At 50.0% G+C, this 19,558-nt stretch overlaps 1 protein-coding gene across 2 annotated transcripts in view; it reads left to right on the top strand.

The window, feature by feature from the left end:
* Positions 1 to 6: 6 nt before the first annotated feature.
* TOX2 (TOX high mobility group box family member 2) overlaps positions 7 to 19,558 on the top strand; it is a 135,298-nt gene continuing 115,746 nt past the window's right edge. The window contains exon 1 of one of the 2 annotated variants that reach the window (XM_040447002.1): positions 7 to 94. The gene's annotated coding sequence lies outside the window, so the exon portion shown is untranslated. Of the gene's footprint in view, positions 95 to 1,292; positions 1,430 to 19,558 lie in introns of those variants that run through there. The other variant, XM_040447005.1, reaches the window with a different exon arrangement.

The raw sequence follows: 19,558 nt of genomic DNA, 5'->3' as shown, positions 1-19,558 counted from the left end.
CGTCCGCCTGTACCCCTCGGCGCCCGCGGTGGGCGCGCGGCCTGGGGCCGAGCCGGCCGGCCTGGCGCACCTGGACTATTACCACTGCGGCAAGGTAGGCGGGGGCCGGGGGTGGGCGCCGAGGCGGGCGCGGCCTGCCCGCGCCTTCGGACCCCGCGCCGCGGCCGGAGCGTCCCGGGCTGGAGCGCGGGGCAGGAGACACCTGGCGGCTCGGGACCGGGCACTGTCGGAGACCCACGGGGGGAGGTGCCGGCGGTGCCAGCGCGCGGGGGACCCGCACGCATCCGCCCCGCCGACGGGCACATGCCGGTCACACCGATACGTTCGCCGTTACCCTCCGGCCCCGAGTTATTCCGTTCACCGGCAGGAGTCACCTCGACGGCCACTCACACGATGACACAGTGACACGCCCTCCCACGGCCCCCTGACAGCCTCACGCTCATTCCCAGGCTGACACACGGGGACCTACTGTCGCACACACAGACAGCCCTGCACCTGTCTTACCGTCCCGCGCAAGTCACCCTGACAGTCATTGATACACAATGACATGTAGTCACTCGCCCACGCACGCTGTCACATAGACACACACAAGTCACCCATCCACACAGCACGATGCCACACACTCTGATTCATGCCCCCGGTCGCCTGTCACACCCAGCCACAACTGGGGACAGGCACACAAAGAAGTTGCTCCGACAGTCACACGCTCACACTCCCCACGACTCACACGGGCGCGCACTGTCACGCACAGCCACCCATGCACGGTGAACCCGAGAACCACACAGCCACACGCGGTCACACCCGGCCTCCGCGCCGCCCCAGCCCTCACCCCGGTCACCAACTCGCGCGTCGGGGCTTCAACTTCCCGGCGCCCAGACGCACTAATTGGCCGTTCACTAATTGGCCGTCACTCGCCCGGCGGGGCCTGGGATTCCGAGTTGACAGTGGCCAATCGAGGCCTGTCGCTTCCCGGGGACGGTGAGCGGGAGTCCTCACCACCGCCCCCCCCCCGCCCCCCGCCCCCAGGCTGGGGCCTGCGGTGACGGCCAGCCGCCCCCATCCCCGGCCTTTTCCGAGAGGGCCGCCCCAGCCCGCGGCCGGGTCCCCGCTGTGCTGTCCTGGCGCGTCCTCCCGATGGAAGCTCGCGTGCCCGGTTCCCCGAACCAGGGGCGTGCGACCCCCGCTGCCCAGGCGGAGGCCGGCCCGGGACGCTGAGGTGCGGCGGCGCCGTCCCCGTCTCTCGCCTCGCCGGGGAGGGAACTTTCAAACTTAGTTAGCAGGCCCGACGGTGGGTGCGTCCGGCGGTCGGCGCGTTGGTCCGGGGCCGGAGCCGGGAGCGGCTTTTCGTCACTCGGAGCCCGGATTGAACGGCGCGCGTGGGTCTCCCCGCGGCCCTACCGCAGACGCACGGGCCCCGCGGCGCTGCGTGGTGAGTGCGCGTCGGTGGTCGGCTGGGCGGCCCTCCCGGGGTCTCGGCCTCCGCCTACACCTCCGGAGCTCCTGACCGAGCCCCTTGCTGTGTGGGTGCTGCGGGAAGGGGGCGGCCCCGCGCGGACCGCGGGGTCTGTGGGCTGGGCCTCGCAGAGCGCGTCCTCGGGCGCTGGGGAGCGGTTTCTAGGGTCGCAGGGCAAAGCCCTCCGCAGTTCGCCCAGGGTGGGGGAGTGGGGTCCTGGGCCGCCAGGACCTGGGCGGCGTGGGGACGAGGTGGGGGAGAAGTGAGGTCTCCCGGGAGGTGGGTGTGATTATCTTCTGTCCGGTGACTGGCAAAGTTAGAAGCGGGAGAGGGGGATGGTGTCTTTAAGAGAAGGCCTGTTCTGGGGCTATTTCCAGTCGGATGGAGGGAAAATTGATTACAAGTAGCAAGTGGAGTCTTGAGGGAGAAGAACACCGTTGGATGAGGGGGCAGTTGGTCTGTCTTCTGCCCGTGGCTTTGTTACTTTTTTGAATATCAAGTTGGCAAGGTTCCAGTCCGTGGTTTCAGGGTGTGCTCAGGGGATGCAGGATTTGTGCCTCAGAGTCTGGATGGGTGGATGACCGTTAGCCTGGAGTGCTCCTTTCTGGGGTGGTGTTTCTGTAAATCCCTACAGAGTGGGGTGGTCCCATATGTGGGCCTTTGGGGGGACCTCTGAGGGGGGGCCTTTTGGCACTTAGTTGAGGCCCCAGCTTTATTCGGATAACTCCACAAAGCTCTGACTCAGCACCAAGAACCAGTGTGAAACCCGGCCAGGGAGAGAACCGCTCAGGGAATGAGAAGCCGGGTGATTCTGGTTTCTAAAGTCTGTGACCTAGGACCCCTGGACCAGAGCTAAGCGCATGTCCAGATGAAGGAGGGTGGCAGCTGGGCCACTAAGATAGGTGAGAGAAAGGTCTGACCTTGTACTTGGATGTGAGCCCTGCTTCTCGGCTTCAGGCTTGTGTCAGGATGAGGCCGGGGAAGTCACTTGGCTCAGCTCGGGTGGGTCAGATGCCTGTTGGTAGCAGATGTCAAGTGGGCAGTCACCTTTAGTGCCGGTGGTTTGGAGGTGGAGCACATTGTGGCCGGGACCTGATGGTGAGGGACTGCCCGGGCTCCCTTCGTACAGCTGATCACTATCAGAACTGGAGGGGAAACTAAGGCCCAAGGCACAGCCATGACCACACTTGGAGCCTGTGAATTGGGCTGCAGAGCTAGGACACAGCCTGCACACTGGGGGCTTGGCCCTGGCAGTCCACGTAGGAGGCTCGCCTCCATGGGGAGCTGGGCCTGCGAAACACAAGGGCAAGCTTTTGCCCAAGTGATGCTTGATAACCATGGGACAGATGACCTGGAAGGGCCCTTGGCGACTGTTCCCTTGGTGACTGTCCCCTTAGTGATCCTCTACACAGAGATTCCAGCCACTTTAAACCAAAGTCATGAGCAGTGGCTGTTCTTTTGGTATCTTTTGTTTGAGAAAATACATAATGGCAAAAGCTGCTATGGTTTCATTTTTGCTTTGAAATATATGTTATTTTATTAATCACAGTAATATTAGCATGCATTTGAAAAATAGCTTACCAGACATGAGGCGGGCACATTACTCATTTCATGTAATAACAGTGCCTGGTGAGCATAGGGGCCTGTGGCCCTGTGGCTCCCAGGATCTGTGGCCCCACTGATCCTCTCCTTCTCCCCTGCTTCACAGAAGGGGCAGCTGAGTCACAGAGTAGTGTACTCACAGGTTACATAGCATGTGAAGAGCAGAATTGAGGCCTGAGCCCAAGTTTCTTGACTCCCAGCTTGACACTTCTGTGGCTCTCAAGTCTCTGCCATGGTTTAGGGGTGGGGAGTGCATTGTGACTTCCTCCTAGGGTATCTGTGAGGTGCCTTCTCGTTCTGATTTTGGCAAGGCACTTTACCTGGCTGAGGGCACTGCTTAGGGCTTCCCACTCAGCTATGGCAGACTCGTGTAAACAGGTCATTGGAATTGGGCAAACCTGGGTTCAAATCTCTAGTTGTGGCTTTGTGACCTAGGGTACATGACTTATAGCTCATTTTTTTTTTTTTACTGAGATATGATTGACATAAAATTAAATGCAAATTTTAAGTGTACAGTTCCAAGAGTTTTGACAAATGTAAACACCCATGTAACCATGATCCCAATCCCCATATAGCCCATTTTCCATGCCCCAGAAAGTTCCCTTATGTTCTTTTCCAGCCTACATTCTTCATCCCCACCTTTATAGGAAATGACTTATCTGATTTCTGTTATCAGCACTTTATTTAAGTTCAGTTTAAGTGTACTAAGTATGTTTAAGTTCTAGAATTTCATGGGCAGCATGTACAGTTTTGCATCTGGTTTCCTTTAGCTTCTTGACATAGTGTCAAGATTCATCTGTGTTGTGTATATCCAGAGTTGTGTTTTATTGCTAAGAAATATTACATTGTATGCCTATGGCTCAGTTGGTTTATCTGTTTACCTGCCAGTGGATGTTTGGCTTTGTTTCCTGGTTGGGCTGTGGTAAATAAAGCCTCTGTGAACATTTTTACATAAGCCTTTTTGTGAGAATTGCACATCTAATGAACTCCAGGGTGATGTGCCGGGCGGTCCAGCGACCACACTTCATGTAGCAGTGGTTTGGTTGTTTGTGTACAGGTTTCTGTGGGGCTCCCAGCACCTGGCACCGTGCCTGACCCATAACTACTCAGGAAGTATGTGCTGGTGGGTGAGTGATGCAACTTCCCACCCACACAGCCCCGGGCACAGCATCTTATATCTTGATGAGGATAAACACAAGCTCCGCTAATGAATCACTGGAGTCTCCTTGGGATGAAGATCCACGAAGCGGGGTTGCTGTCTCCGCCTCACCTGTACTTGAGGTTTATTAGTCCTGCTCTGTGTTTCTGGTGGATGAGGTCCCACTGCTTCTCTGTGCAGGGGCACAGGTGGCTGTGAGCCAGGTGAGCTCTGAGCTGAGATGGCTGGTCCCGGGGACTCTGGAGGCTGTTAGGAAGCTCTTCTACTTTTCACCTAAATGTGTTTTCTGTAGCCCCTCCCCTAGTCTGTCCCGAAGGGTCCTTACACCAAAACTCCTGTACCTTATGAATGTCAGGAGCCACAGCCCAGGCTTGGCACTGCTGCCTCCAGTATCCTGGGTGACCTTGAGCATAACAGTGCCCTCTCTGGGCCTCTGTTCCCCTCTTGGCAAAGGGCAAGCAAATCAGCAAACATCGGTCTAGTGAGAAGGAGAGCTATGGTGTGGAGATATAATGAATGAAGGCTGGGTATGGCCTTTGTGACTGTAGAGTGTGGTATACCTAAGAAGGATGAGAATGATGCTTTTTGAGGAGATGGGCCCTCATAAGCTTCAGAGGGCAGGAACCAGTGTGTCTATTTTCACTTTTGTATTCCTAGAGCCGGCCTGGCACATAGGTACCCAATAAATATTTGCTGACTGACAGACTGACTGACTGAATGAATGAATAAATTCAGGGCTCACCAGTTGTCCCCTGTAGCTTGAGGCACTTAGCATCTGTTTGGCTCTTATAAGATTTAGTGAGCCATCAAATCCAGGGCAGGGCAGGGGCCAAGACTCTTTTGGCTGACTGGTCATTCCTAGAAGAGCTTACCCAAGTAGGCCTGGAGTACAGAGCCCAGCACAGAGGGCAGTCAGTAAACCTGAAGAGCAGTTGAGACTATGCATACAGGACAGGGCCCCACACTTCACCCCTGTCCCAAGAATCCCCTTTAAGGACTGCTGGCCCCTTGTGATTCCATAGGGTCAGCTATCTTGCTTCTGATTTCCTAGAACTAGTCTCAACATATGAAGGCAGTGTAAGTTCTGGAACCCAGAGGAACTGGGTTTGAATGCTGCCTTCACCATCATTAGCACAGGCCAGTTATTTCCCTGTGCTTCAGTCTCCTCATCTACAAAATGGGCACAGCAACATTTCCCCTATGGGGTTGCCTTGAGGTTGGAGATCATGCATATATAGCATGTGGCCCCAGCAGGAAATGCTTTCATTTCTATTCATAAAGAGCTGCACAGTTGAAAGTTAAAAAGCTGGAGGAACCTGTTTCAGCACTAGATGCTGGAGGACTGACCAATCCCAGCTGCTGCAGGGGAAGGGTCTTCCTAACATCAGGTGTTTCCATACCTGGGTCTCTGGATCTGATTTTTCCTGCATCTGGTTTGAAGCCATCTCTCACTGGACTGCTCAGCATAATGAATTGACAAGGCGCTGCTCATTTCCTTGGGTTCTGTTTCCTTTTTGAATCTGTGTGGGAGCAGAGCTGGATTCATCAGGCAGAGAAGACTGGTTAATTACAGCCTCACCATTCTCTGGAGTGGGCTGGTGACCTCGTGCACATTATTTAACTGCTGCAGGTCTCAGTTTTCTCATCTGTACAAGGGGGCAGTAATGCCTTCCTCATACGGCTGCTATGAAGCTCAGATTAAAAAAACAGACATGGAAGTTCCCTTTGATCTAGAACGGTGTTTCCCAGCCTCGGCACTGTTGACACTTCCGACCTGATAATTCCTTGTTTGGGGGGCTGTCCTGCGCGTTATAGGATGTGTAGTAGCATCCCTGGCTTCCACTGCCAGCAGCCTCTCCTCCGTAGTCGTAATAGCCAAATATATCCTCACACTTTGCTAAGTGTCTCCTGAGGAGCAGAAGTGCCCCTGTTTGAGAACCATTGGCCTGGAAAATGTGACACAGGTAAACTAGAAAGTGATGGGGATGAGAGTGACAGAGCTTTAGAGCTTGTGCTTTCTGTTCAGTATTTTAGTCCTGTGTCTCCCTGTCAGTAAATTCTGTGCCCACGTGGTTGGCAGTCATCCTATTTACATGGACCAAAAACCTGCATAGTGATTTTTCAGTGTGGTTTGGGAGCAGCAATAAACACATATGGTAAATAATTATTAACTTAATGAGTCGTGGTAAATTGTAATTTTATCTCTTAGTGAAAACATGCTGTATAACACAGGATAATAAATTTTGATCAATTATCCTGATGCTTAAACTTGCCACTGTATAACAACAAACTTCTGGTCCTGCTAGAATGAGCAACAAGACTGTGGTTTTTCACTATGTAATTACCCATTTACTGCTGGGCTTCTCAGATGTTTAGCAGGTTTTTATTGTGTGCCTACTGTGTGCCAGGGGATGCAGCCGTGTCTTGAAGGCTCAGCCACTCAACGGGAAACTTTTATTTGCTAGATGAAAGGCTGTGTGGGTCTGTAACATGGCTTAAAATGCAGAGTCATAATTAAATATATAATTGTCTGGGGATGTGGCAGGGCTGTGGGAAGGCCTCACACAGCAGAGTCTTACAGGATATGCCAGGCGGGCTATGTGGGGGGCATGAAGAATTCTTGGAACAGTGTCCTGGGCAGAGGGGAGAGCAATTATTGCAAGGGGGCCTGGAGGGTGATTTGGGGATACTGTAGCCTAAGGCAGGGAGGCCTGCCTACAGGGGAGCTGAGACACCAGCAGAGATTGTCATAAAGGGTGTCACATCCCAGCTGGTTGGGTTTTAAGTAAAGGAGTGCCTTGGAGCCAGAGGTGTGGAGCAGAGTATGGAATGCTTCATGTTGCTGAATCAGGCTGTTATCAGCAGCTGTCCCTTGGTCTTCTGCTGATGGAAAAGTTTAATGACTTGTGTTTCATTTCACCCAGTAATCATAGAGGCTCTGCTTCTCAAACTTTAGTGCAATAGAATCACCTGGACAGAGGGCAGTTGAAACACAGATTGCTAGGTGCTGCTCTCAGAAGTTCTGACTCAGGAGGTTTGGGGAGAGGCTGAAAATGTGCAGCGCTAATAACAAGTGATGCTGATGTTGCTGGGAACTTATTGTTGGACTGGGCCATGTGGCCTTGGCTCAGACACAGTCAGGTATCCCAGAGACCCCTGCCTTCTTTAGGCCCTCTGTAGTTACGGGGAGAGTCTCCTGCACCTTGGAGAGTCTTAGATCGGGCTTCTTGGAAACAGACTCTGAGATGGAGGGTTGCCTGTGGAAAGTTTTTTTGGGGGGGAAGTTCCCAGGAAGTGTACCTGTAAGGAAGTAAGGGAAGCATGATTGTATGGAGGGAGAAGCTGGTCTGGAGCATGGTCACTAATCTGGAGTGGCTTTGTAGCGTTGTCTCAAACTGGGGCAAGGAGGGCTACCTGTGTCTTTGGTTCTTGCAACATGCAGTCATTAGCTGCAGGGCATCTCCTTGGCCCAGGTGGCTCCGTATAGCAGAGAGGTTCCCAGTGGGGGCTACAGCTGGGACATCCCCATCAGCTGGGCATGAATGCATAGAAAGGGGAGCACTATAGTGCCTGTTTCAGGGAGATGCAACATAGGGAGAAAACTCATCCTTCTCTTGGTTCCCAGGAAATCAAGGGCCAGCATGTTGATGATTTATAGAGACTGAGTCACTTGCTGAAGATTCTTCCTTATCTCATGATGTGAGTGAGAACTGTAGGATAATTGCTTCTTAGGTCTGAGGGAAGAAAAATTATAATTAATGGGATTTTCTAGGGCCCAAAGAGATTCTATTACTGAGATGTCACGTACTTTCCTGTGTGGCGGGGAGGACTCCACACTGATTTCTGAGAAACTTCTGGGCGATGCCTCAGGGAGTCAGCTCTGGGCAGGGGACAGTGGCTTTCTCCTGTCACAGCTTCAATAAGAGGCTCTTCACCTGGTCCCTGCCTCAGTGTCAGCCCTTGTCCATGGCTGTCCTATCCCCATTGTCTTCACCTTCTCTGAGCTCCCAGGAAGCTCAGAGGTAAATGAGCAGATCATCTGTAGCTATAACATAGGATAGATATCACACACGTCTTTTGCTTTTTTTTTTTTTTTTAATTTTTTTTTCAACATTTATTTATTTTTGGGAAAGAGAGAGACAGAGCATGAACGGGGGAGGGGCAGAGAGAGAGGGAGACACAGAATCGGAAACAGGCTCCAGGCTCTGAGCCATCAGCCCAGAGCCCGACGCGGGGCTCGAACTCACGGAGCGCGATATCGTGACCTGGCTGAAGTCGGACGCTTGACCGACTGCGCCACCCAGGCGCCCCACGTCTTTTGCTTATTAACTCCCAATTTCATTTTGCTTTTCTGTCATTTTCCCACTTGATCTTGAGTCCTACCTTTTTTTTTTTTTTAATTTGTTTTTGTTCTTTGTAAGATACACAGAAATATGGTAGAATATAAAGGAAAACATGGGGGTCCTGCTCGTTCTCATCCCCTCTCCCCACTGCCTTCCCTGCCCTACTCCCTAGGGCTAACCCCTGAGGGTATTGGGTGGAGGTACTTCTAGTCATCACTACTCTTCAGTTTACTTCTAATAAGTTTATTGTCTCTGTTCTGTAATCACTTTTTCATTCACAGAATTTTGTATTATTTCTTGATTGATCTTGTATCAGAGTATCCCATTCCTTTTATAAAATGGATATGTGAATATCTTGAGTCTTTTTGAAGATTATAATACAGTTGTTTTTTTTTTTTTAAGTTATCTTCTGTTTCCTGCATTAACTCTGTTTTCTTGGTGGTTAATTCTCTTCACCTTAGGCCTCTTTTTATGCTGATATTTTCTACACATGTCTGGTGATTCTTGATGGACATTTACTTGTAAACAGAGGTCTAGACTGATCTGCTCTGTAGTTGTAAGTTTCCTCAATGCCTGTGAAATCCACAGTTTTGTGGGTAAGCAATGTGAAGTTGATTTTAGGTGCCCTGGATGTGGTTTGTGTGTGGATACTTGAAGCTGGGGACTTCTATTAGCACATGGGACAAGTTCACTTGAGGTTGGGGGCATCTGTTTCCCATGTAGACCAGCAGTTACCCACGGGTACTGGTACACTTTGTTTCTCCTGCCTCATGCCTACCCACAGTGGGGATTCCCTGAGGCAGATCTCTCATTTAATTGGAATTCTCCTCCCTGGCTGGAGGCAGATCCTACAGTCAGCTTTTGTGAGGTCTATTAAGCTGACACAAAGGTCCAGGTACATCCCTGGCCCAGGGCTTCCAGTCCCTGCTGCTTCTCTTCGGGGATTTTCTGGGGTTCAGTTAGGATAATAGTTTTCCCAAAGGACTGTGTTGGTGTGCTGGTGCCTCGGAGCTGATAGGCTTTCATTGTCAGTCTGACTTCCTTACTGCCTGGCACTCTTGGTGTTTCTGATCCCCAGCCCTTTCTTGTGTTCTTTTGGGAGCTCTTTGGAGTTACTCCACTTTAATCCATCTATCTGTCTGAATTATGAATATGAATGTGTGTATATAAGAATTATGAATATATGTGTTATATGTGTGTATATCTTTTTTTTTCTATTCTAGTGTTATTTAGAAAAGAGGCAGAAAGTGTGTGCTCCTTCTGCCATCTTGAACAAAAAGTCCCCTCTCACTGATTTTTATTTTTTAAATTTTGTGCTATTTTATGAAGGAAAGTAGAGTAGAAATAAGTGCAGATTTATTTGCTGAGCATTTACCCATCTCAGGCTCATTCTCGTACCATCTCATTAAGCCTCCTAACTATGCCAGGCACGTGTGTCCCCATTTGTAGGTGACAAAACTGAGATCCAAGTAGATCACGTTACACGAGGCAGCAGAGGAGCTGGTTGGCAGAGCTGGAGTTCAGAGTGTGTTCTCTCTCCTCCTCTCTCCTGCAGCTTCCATGGTGCCGGGTGGAGCTCCTGCCCTCTGCAGGGATGGAAGAGTGGATCAGCTTGCCCCTTGGTTTTACTGTTGACACCTTGGCTCTTCTAGGGGCCAGGGGATTCCCAGCTGGGCCTTCTGCCTTGGTTTTCAACTTCAAACATCCCTTGGTAATAGAATGCCTTCATATTACAGCTAATTAAAATGTGCTTATCTCGAAGTTGGGCCTCATTTGCAGAAATGATTTAGAAACTTGTTGGAAATGAATCCAACTCAGTAGTATAACCCAGGGTCAATCTCATGCATAAATTTATTGTTCCATTTTGCTGTGTTTTGACTTGAACTGAACTTGATAATGTGGAATATGGACGCTGGGCCTTTTTTTGCTCATTTATTTTGCAGATATTTACTGAGTGCCTAGTGGGTGGTATCTACATTATTTAAGGAGGTCCCTTCACCCCAACCCCCATGCTTTTTTCTATTCTATTCATTCACCTGAGCTGTAAGTTAATTGTTTTGCAAAATCAGTGGATTCAAATGTGACTTTGAGTTCAGCGGAAGTGCCTGGCTTCCTATCCTTCCGCTTACAAGCTGTGTGACTTTGTACCTGTCACTTAACTTCTCTGATCTCCTGTGTTCTCACATAACCGCACTTCCATCTCAGGTTTGTGGTGAGGCCTCCATGATTTACATGACCTCCCTCATTCCTGCTGCCTCGTACCATTCAGGTCATCTGGGCCCTCTGTAGGACAGCGAACATAGGCTCCATCCCAGGTTTTTTTTTGTCTTTTATAAATGGCTGAGTCTCAGGAGCTTTCCCGTTCAGAATAGGTGTAGTGGTGGTTTTGGTTGGGACGGTTTCCTTTCTCTCCGTATCAGTTCCCTTATTTCTGGTTGTATATCCCACAGGGACTTGATGAGGTTCAATTAAACATTCAGACTCACAAGACACACATGGGCGACACTTGGTTCCTGTCTCCTTGAAGGAGCCACCTGCCAGCAGAGCATAGGATCTGTTCCTCTTCTGCAGGAGTAGTTCTAGCCACAGTCTCTGCCTTAGTCCATGGAGGTAGCCACCAGCTTCTCTGTTACCTGCCTCCCCACCCCCCGGGTTTTAGTTTAGGTGCAAGGGAATGAGACCCACAACCGGTAGGTTTGGAAGTCACCCTGCTCACAAGACTTATTCCTCAAATGACCCATATCTGTTGTAGCAATTCCATAGCCTTTAGTTCGAGGGTTTCTTGCAAGGGGGCATGTCAGTTATAAGAGTCACTGCACTCAGGAAAATCTAAAGTTTGGTTTCTTTATCAGATATTTATAATTTATTTATAGTTACTTCCAGTCCAGGTACAGTTTACCAGTCAGGGGTCATTTGTACCATAAGCAGAGTTGCCTGGTAACATAGTTAACATCCTACTTTAATCAGGTTTCCAGGGAGTTATGCTAGACAATTAACAAAGGTGAAATTCTCTTGCAGAAGGGAAAAGGATTTGCTTAACCCTCTACCCCACATACATCATCCTGTTTTCCCCAGAGAAGTGGTGCTTTTCGGCATCTCTTTTGGAGCCATGAATGAAGTCCTCAGTATGGTTATGATATATTCCATGCTTGTTTATGTTTTCTGATTGATCTATATAAGACACAGACATAAACTCTGGCCAAGAGATATCCTGTGGAGTCAAATTGGCTTGGGATCAAATCCCGGCTTTGCAACTTATTAAGAGTGCATTCATTCATTCATTCAGCCATGCAAAGAACATTCACTGACTGCTGTCTGCAGGGCTTTATGGTAGATGCTAGGCAGGAACAGGTGATTAAGACCTGGTCCTTAACCCTTGAGGAGCCACAGTCTTATTAGAGAGATAGGCAAAGATAAGCAATTCCAAATGGGTGTGGGATTACCAGGCCAGGCTGAGGTGGTCAGGGAAGGCTTCCCAGAGGAGGGGGGACATCTGGTCTATGCTTGAAGGTGAATTGGCCAGGTGGAGAACGTTGAGAAAAGTATTCCAGATAGAAAGAACAACATTTACAAAGGCGTAGAAGGGGTTGAGAGTGTCAAGAGATAAAGCTCAAGAGGGAAACGAAGGCATTTAGAAAGCTACTTAATATCTCAGAACCTCAGTTTCCTCATCTACAAAATGGGGATTACCATTTTGGGATGGGATTAGATTCCTGCTTATGAAATTAAATGAGATAATAAGGTCTGCTTAAGCACCCGGGATAGGTTAATTTTAATTCCCTTTCCAAATCTGTCTATGGATGCCTAAGAGCCAAACTTTGACTTTGAATGAGAGACACGAGACAAGGAGAAACAAACAAACAAACAAACAACCTGGAGGGCTTGGCCACCCACCTGTGCAATGCAAGCTTCTCCTCCAGTGACTCTTCTGTTAGTTGTCTTACCTCTTTTTTGGATGAAGCACTAAATGTTTGCGCTCTGTCTCAGATTATGTCTTAGAATATCAGTGAAGCACATAATTGTGTTTTCCTAATGGCTCGACATTAACAATAAGCCACGACCCTGTTGAGGCGTTCTCTGGGACAATTTTCCATCTGCCAACAGCCTTGTGCCCATCTGATGCTCTGTCAACACATCCTGTCATTTGCTGCTTTGTCTTGCTTTTCTGAAAGGCGGCCCCCTCCCACACGCGAGCTGGGGATGCTTAGCTTTGGGGGATATTTACTATTTAGTGACCACAAGTCACATTAGGATGAGCTGAGGAGTTATCCCGGCCATGATCAAGATCTTTCTGATGTGTAAATTGGATCCTGTCATTTCTCTGGGTGAAACCACTCAACGGCTCTCTGTTACAGCTTAGTGAACTCTTACCAACCTAAATCAGACCTCTGCTTAAAACCTCCTAGTGGCTCCCCCTGGTGTGTAGATAACATCAAATACCTTTTTTTTTGGGGGGGGGCCCATAAATCCTGGTGTGATCTAGCCCCTGCCTGCTTTTCCAGCCTTACTCCCAGCTGCTCTGTCTGAGGCACCAGACTTTGTGCTGGGGATACGGTGGTGAGCAAAGACAACCTCCCCGTGGTTGACCTCATTCTAGCCATCCTGGCCTTCTTGCTTCCAGCCCCCTCATGCCTCCAGTCTCCCCTACCATGCTCTTTTTAGCTTGAGGGGTTTGCAAATGCTATTCCCTTTGCCTGGAATGTTCTTGCCTTCACTCTTCACATGACTGGCTCTTACTCATTTTTTTTCGCCTTTTCAAAGACTCTGACCTTCTAATCACTGCGGTTATCCCATTATTTTCCATCACAGCCTCTAGTGTATTTTTTCCCCATCGCACAATGTGTCTATGAGATTACTTGAGTGTCTGTTCCACCTTTCAGACCACTGGGGGTCATGTTTGTTTTCTTTACCACTGAGTCCCCAGCACCTCAGTATGGTGTCTGCTATAGAGTAGGTGCTCAATAAAAAGTTGTTGAAAGAATATATGAGTCAGTGTGGAGGTTATGTTTTCTAGAGATGGCCACTATAACATAACTTAGGCTGTGTTTCCAAGAATAAGTCACTCGCTGTCTCTGGGCCTTTACATGTCTTATGTGTATATTGTTGTCAGGAGGATTAAACATATAAACATGAGAGGGGCGCCTGGGTGGCGCAGTCGGTTAAGCGTCCGACTTCAGCCAGGTCACGATCTCGCGGTCCGTGGGTTCGAGCCCCGCGTCAGGCTCTGGGCTGATGGCTCAGAGCCTGGAGCCTGTTTCCAATTCTGTGTCTCCCTCTCTCTCTGCCCCTCCCCCGTTCATGCTCTGTCTCTCTCTGTCCCAAAAATAAATAAACGTTGAAAAAAAAATTTAAACATATAAACATGAGAGGCAGTGTCTGGGGTCTGCAAGCGTTTTGTTTGTTTGTTTTTTGCTTTAGCTTGCATTTATTTATTTATTTATTTATTTATTTATTTATTTATTTAAAGTAATCCCTACACAACAACATGGGGCTCGAACACACGACCCCGACATCAAGAGTCGCATGCTCTTCCGACTGAGCCAGCCAGGCGCCCCAGCCTGCAACTGTTAATAAATGTGAATTCCCACTGTTACCACATGCCACCCTCCCCTCCAGCTGAGCCCAAGAAAGAAAGTTGAAGTGTAAGTCAAGAGGGATGACGTTTAAAATCGTCTGGATTTTAATCAATGCTTGGCTCTCTGGGGCAAGGGCTGGTAGACCTCAGCCCCCTGTTTTGTCCGCCTCCCATCTCCCTGCCAGTGGTGACCTTGCCGCTTTCAAGGGGAGGGTATCACTCCCTGTTGCCTGGGTTGGGGTATCTGGGGCACGGTGGGCCTGGCCTTCAGAGATAGCACAATCTCCAGCTCGTAGGAACGTTTCTGTTGAGCAAGCAGGAATTTTGGGTGACTTCTCTCCTGAAGGGAGGACCCCCTTCTTTTTATTAAACTGTAAATTATAAAGATTATGTTACCTGCCCAAACGTTTAGGGAATGGGGGAGATCCCCTGCCACGACCCCACCGTGCAAACGAAAGAACAGTGTTGATTTGGGTCCTTTCCTTTCTGAATATTCAGTGCGGACTGTTCTGCCCCACCCGGCTCCTCCAGGAACCCCTTACCTGTCTCATCTTTTCTCTTTTCATGGAACATAACTTGCATTTCTTGTTTATGTCCCACCCCCACTGCTAGAATATCAGCTTCACAAGGACGGGGATCTGTGGGAGCAGCTCTGATTGCTCTGCCTCTGGTTTGGGCATTTCCCACCTGCCTGGCAAACTCCTGCCCATGTGTCTTCTAGGTTTCTTCTCAAGGGCCACCCCCCCCTCCCCCGCCAGGTCTTTACTGCTGTTCTCTGTGCCTCTGTCATTGCCCCTTCAACACCTGGAACACCTTAGGCTCCCTGAGAGGTGGGATGCTCCCTGTCCCCAGGAGATAGGGCCTTGAAGGCCATGTCTAGGAGCTTGGACTTTGTATCAAAGGGCAGTGGGAGCTGAGGTGTATTGCATTTTAGAAGAATCTTGGCGGCTGTCTTCTGGGGAAAACTTTGGATGAGGACGAGAGTGGATGCAGGTCCTATTGTTTAGGAGAGACTCGATGATGGCTTCCTGCACTGTCCAACATGATAGCCACTGGCCACATGTGGCTATTTATTTTTTATTTTTTTTAAACGTTTATTTATTTTTAAGACAGAGAGAGACAGAGCATGAACGGGGGAGGGTCAGAGAGAGAGAGGGAGACACAGAATCGGAAACAGGCTCCAGGCTCTGAGCTGTCAGCCCAGAGCCCAACGCGGGGCTTGAATTCACAAACCGCAAGATCATGACCTGAGCCGAAGTCGGACGCTTAACCGACCAAGCCACCCAGGCGCCCCCACATGTGGCTATTTAAATTCAATATCAAATCAAATCAAATTGAACTCCTAGGTCACACTAGTGCTCGATAGCCACTGGGCTGTGCAGATACAGAGCATTCCCACCATTGCAGAAAGACCCAGGCTGTTGGCTGTGGGCCAAAGTAGAACCCAAAGTGAACATTTTTATGGCTCTTAATTTGGATTGTCATGTCATTTTCCAGAAGAGTCATCCACATTCCCTAGCAGCACGAGAAAGCGTCCATTTTGTCCCACCCTTCTGACGTGGCTTATCGTCTTTTGAGGAACCTTCAATTGTGTATATGCCTCTTGTCAAACCTGCCTTCACTTAGGGTGTAACATGTGGACCATGAGGTCTTTGTGATCAGGGAATTATATGTATATTAATGCAGATTTCAATAAAAAGAGTTATGTTTGCCATTGCGGTACGGTCTGATGCTGTTTAAATGCCTTTGGTAATATCTTCAATCAGATGGCAAATAGAAAACAGGAAAGTTAGTAATAAAAAATGAATTAGGACGATTAGCAAAAGGTGAAGCGCTTCCCTCCTCAGGCAACAGGCAGAGTTGACGGAGCTTTGCAGGGTGTTCCTGTCCAAACACACGTCTGGATTATTGCAGTCTCCGGGGCTGGCCCTGGGGTCTGCTCAGCACATAGGACTTGGTTATTGCCTTTAGTTTTGCAAAGGTCATGGACAACCCCTTAGAGGATCTCTGAGGGACTCACACCAGGATGAGGGGGCTCATACCCTGGGGTGGCTGGATGGGGCCTCTGAAGAGGGGTTTCTGACTCAGGGCAGGCCAGGAATTTGCTTCTTCCAGGGCAGAGACATCCATGGCCTTGTTCCCCCTCCCTACCCACCAGGATCTTGGAGAATCCTAACCTCCCGTCTTTCTAGCATCTTCTGCAGGGGTGCCCTTGGGGAACTTTTCTTCGCTGTCTGGTGTTAGGGGTGCGGTCCCCTCAAGAAGGGGTAGAGGCAAAGGCTTTAACTGACTAATGCAGACACTCGACTCATTCCAAAGAGAAACAGAATTCTGGTGACCAAGTAGGGTGTGGGGTTGGAGCTCAGGCCAGAAGGACATGGAGCTTGTATCTTGCTAATGTTGTAACTCACACTCACCAGAGGGTGGGCCATGGAGATAACACACTGGTGTGTGGGGTGGTTATGTCCACACTAGCTGGCTCACCTCCACAGTCAATAATCAGGGTTGGATAATGCCCACGTTAGCTGTATAATTGCTGTAACAGATGGGCGCGTGTTGTTAATACCATGTTTGCTGGATGGTCCCGCAGTTGGCTGGTGACTACCTACCTTAAGCCAGAGCTTCTCAAAACTTGAACGTGCATGTAGATCACATAGAGTCTTGTTAAAATGCAGATCCAGATTTGGGAGACCTGGAGTAGGGCCAGAGATTTTTCAGCTCTTAACAAGGTCTGGAAGATGCTGGGCTGCTGGTCAGCGGACCACAATTTGAGAATCAAGTCCTTTGTGTCAGGCTGAGCTCCCAAGAAGCAGAGCCTGAGACAAGGATGCTTATCAAAGAGATCCAGTGGGGTGCCCTCCTGAGAAGGGTCATGGGGGCCCAGGACAAGCCTGGGGGAGGAGGGGAGCAAGGAGGTGGTCTCAGCTGGAGACCTGCTTCAGCCTGATCCTGCAGAGAACCCTGGAGCAAGAGTGGCACTACAGAGCTGATCCCGTCTTGAGGTCAGGGCTGGGGGTGGCCTTTTGCACACCCTTGTTAGTTGGTCACTGGCCATAGGCTTCCTCAGGGAGGGGTGGGGGAGGGGTGATATGCTTCCTATGCTTTTCTCCTATCAGCCAAGGGCTCTTCTGCAGAGGAAGGGACATTAGCACTCATTTACTGGGGGATGGGTACAGAGCTGAAAAGGGAGATCTGGGTAAGACCCCATCAGTATCCACACACTGTATCCTTGTCTGATAGCCTTGAGAGTGTGAACAAGGAGGCAGGACTGTTTGCTCTTGTTTGAATTTTGCTATGCGACCTTGGGTAAGCCACTTCTGCTCTCTGGGCACTGTGCTGCAGCATCACAAGGTTTTGCTCATGACTGGTCCTTGGTCTTTGTCCTTAGGTTGTGATGGAGCCTGCAGGTAGGGATGGGCAGATAGGTGGGGCTCTGTACAGGATAAGACAACTCTTACTTCAGAGCTGAAGGGGTGGGGAGGAGGGAGAGAGGAAAAAGAGAGGGAAGAGGGTGGGAGAAGGGAAGATAAAGGGAGGGAGGAGGAGAGGGAGAGAGAGAGAGAGAGAGAGAATCCCTGAGACCTGTAGTGTTCAGGGAGGACTTCCTGGCAGAGGGAGGCATTTAGGCAGGACCTCCAAGAAGGATAGGATGAGGACCTATAGAGGAGGGGAGAGCAGAAGAGCCATTAATTTAGTATCTATCATGGGATGGGTATTTCACTTACATTATTTATTTACTCTTTGCAACCACACTTGGAGTAGAAGCTGATCCCACTGTGCAGATAAGCTGAGGCACCAGGAGTGTGGTGACTGGGCCCTGGTCACACTGGGACTGGAACCCAAACCTGTGAGCTAGGACCCCCATTTTTGGCCTCCATGACTGCACCAAGCAGGGAGGGGGTGTGACCAAGGCCAAGGGGACCAGTGGCTTAGGGAACTATGGCAGAGCTGTCTGGATGGGTATAGGCTTGTGTGGAAGAAGAGGCAAAACCTGCAACTTGGGAAGGGCATTGAGTGCCAGGCCCTGGAGTTTGGGGCCTATAGGGGAGATCCGCAGAGGGCTTTGGGGCAGGCGTGGTGTGTGCAAGGGGAGTGAGCCAGTGTTGTGCCCCTCTGCTCTGGGGCCCTTCCTGGTGCATCTATCTTCCCTGATTCAGCTTATTCATCAGTGTGTGCGTGCGTGCGTGCGTGTGTGTGTCTGTGTGTGTACATGTGCATGTGGGGTGGGGTGGGGTGGGGTGGGGTGGGGTGAGGTGGAGTCCATCCTCGACCCTTTCTGTAGACCATTTTCTGGGCATTTGGGGTCCTTGGGGCAGAGGGGCTTCCGCTTTTGCTGTAGGCGCTCTGTGGGACGGAAGGCCTGGAATAACACTGCTACCCAGCAGTCTCAGTGTAGGGAAGAGCTGGTTGCCTCTGTGACAAGCCCCCCTTCCTGCCTCCCTCCTTCCTGCGTGGCCAGCCCCAGGCCGCACACCCCGTGCCTTGGAGGCAAAGGGAGGAAGGACCACAGACAATTATCCCAGATGAAGGTAGATGGGGGCTCGGGTGTGTCAAGACTTTGAGGCTGAGGATTCAGGTCTGAATCATCTTCAGCCTTCTTTACTCTCTTATCCGTGGCCCGAGTTTTTTCTCCCCCAGTAGAATCTGGCAATACCCAGCTCTTTCTCATTCTTCATGTAAACCTCTCTCTCTCTCTCTCTCTCTCTCTCTCTGGATGTTATGTAAGCTACAGTCACAACTTGGCACCTGGCACAAGATGTTGATATCAAACATGGAAACTGTTACTGCCAAGTTGGGTGGCAAGGGGAGTGGTGTGAGAGGTACCCGCTAAGTGGGGGTGGGGACAGAGGAGGAGCTACTATTTACTGGATCCATACTATGTGCCAGGGGTCTTATGTATACTGTTTTACTTAACCCTCACAAGAGTCCTGCAAGGTACATATTATTTTTGCCATGTCACAGACACCTGACACCTGGTCAGGTGACACCAGAAGCTCGGATAGAGAACTTGTCTAAGGTCACACAGCCTGCAGGTAGCAGAATGGATCACGAACCAGAATCTATCTAGCTCTGAAGTCATGATGCTTATTCTGCACCATATGCAAAGTATCTTTAGCTTCCTTTGAGGGGCCCTTTTACATGTGTTCCCTGCTTAGACTCAAACCATCTCAACCTAGAAGACTTGGCGTAGGATGTGTTATTCCCACTGCACAGACAGAGGTGAGTGCCTGCCTTGTCCAGGCTCAAACCAAGGTCATAGGCCAGTAGGGCTCAAACCCAGGGTTTGAGCTGCTTTCTACGTCCCAAGAGGCATTTGTTGTTCTCAGCTTGATGTTGTATAGACCAGACACACTTGTTCTTTGGCTGTGAGCGTATCATGGCCAATGCTCTTCTCTTAGCTCCTGTATCAGTTGTCTGTTGCTGCA

This window comes from Herpailurus yagouaroundi, unplaced genomic scaffold (genome assembly GCF_014898765.1).
Source record: "Herpailurus yagouaroundi ecotype Mexico unplaced genomic scaffold, PumYag 196, whole genome shotgun sequence".
Classification (NCBI taxonomy): Eukaryota; Metazoa; Chordata; class Mammalia; order Carnivora; family Felidae; genus Herpailurus; species Herpailurus yagouaroundi.
This window is presented reverse-complemented; position numbering and strand designations above follow the sequence as displayed.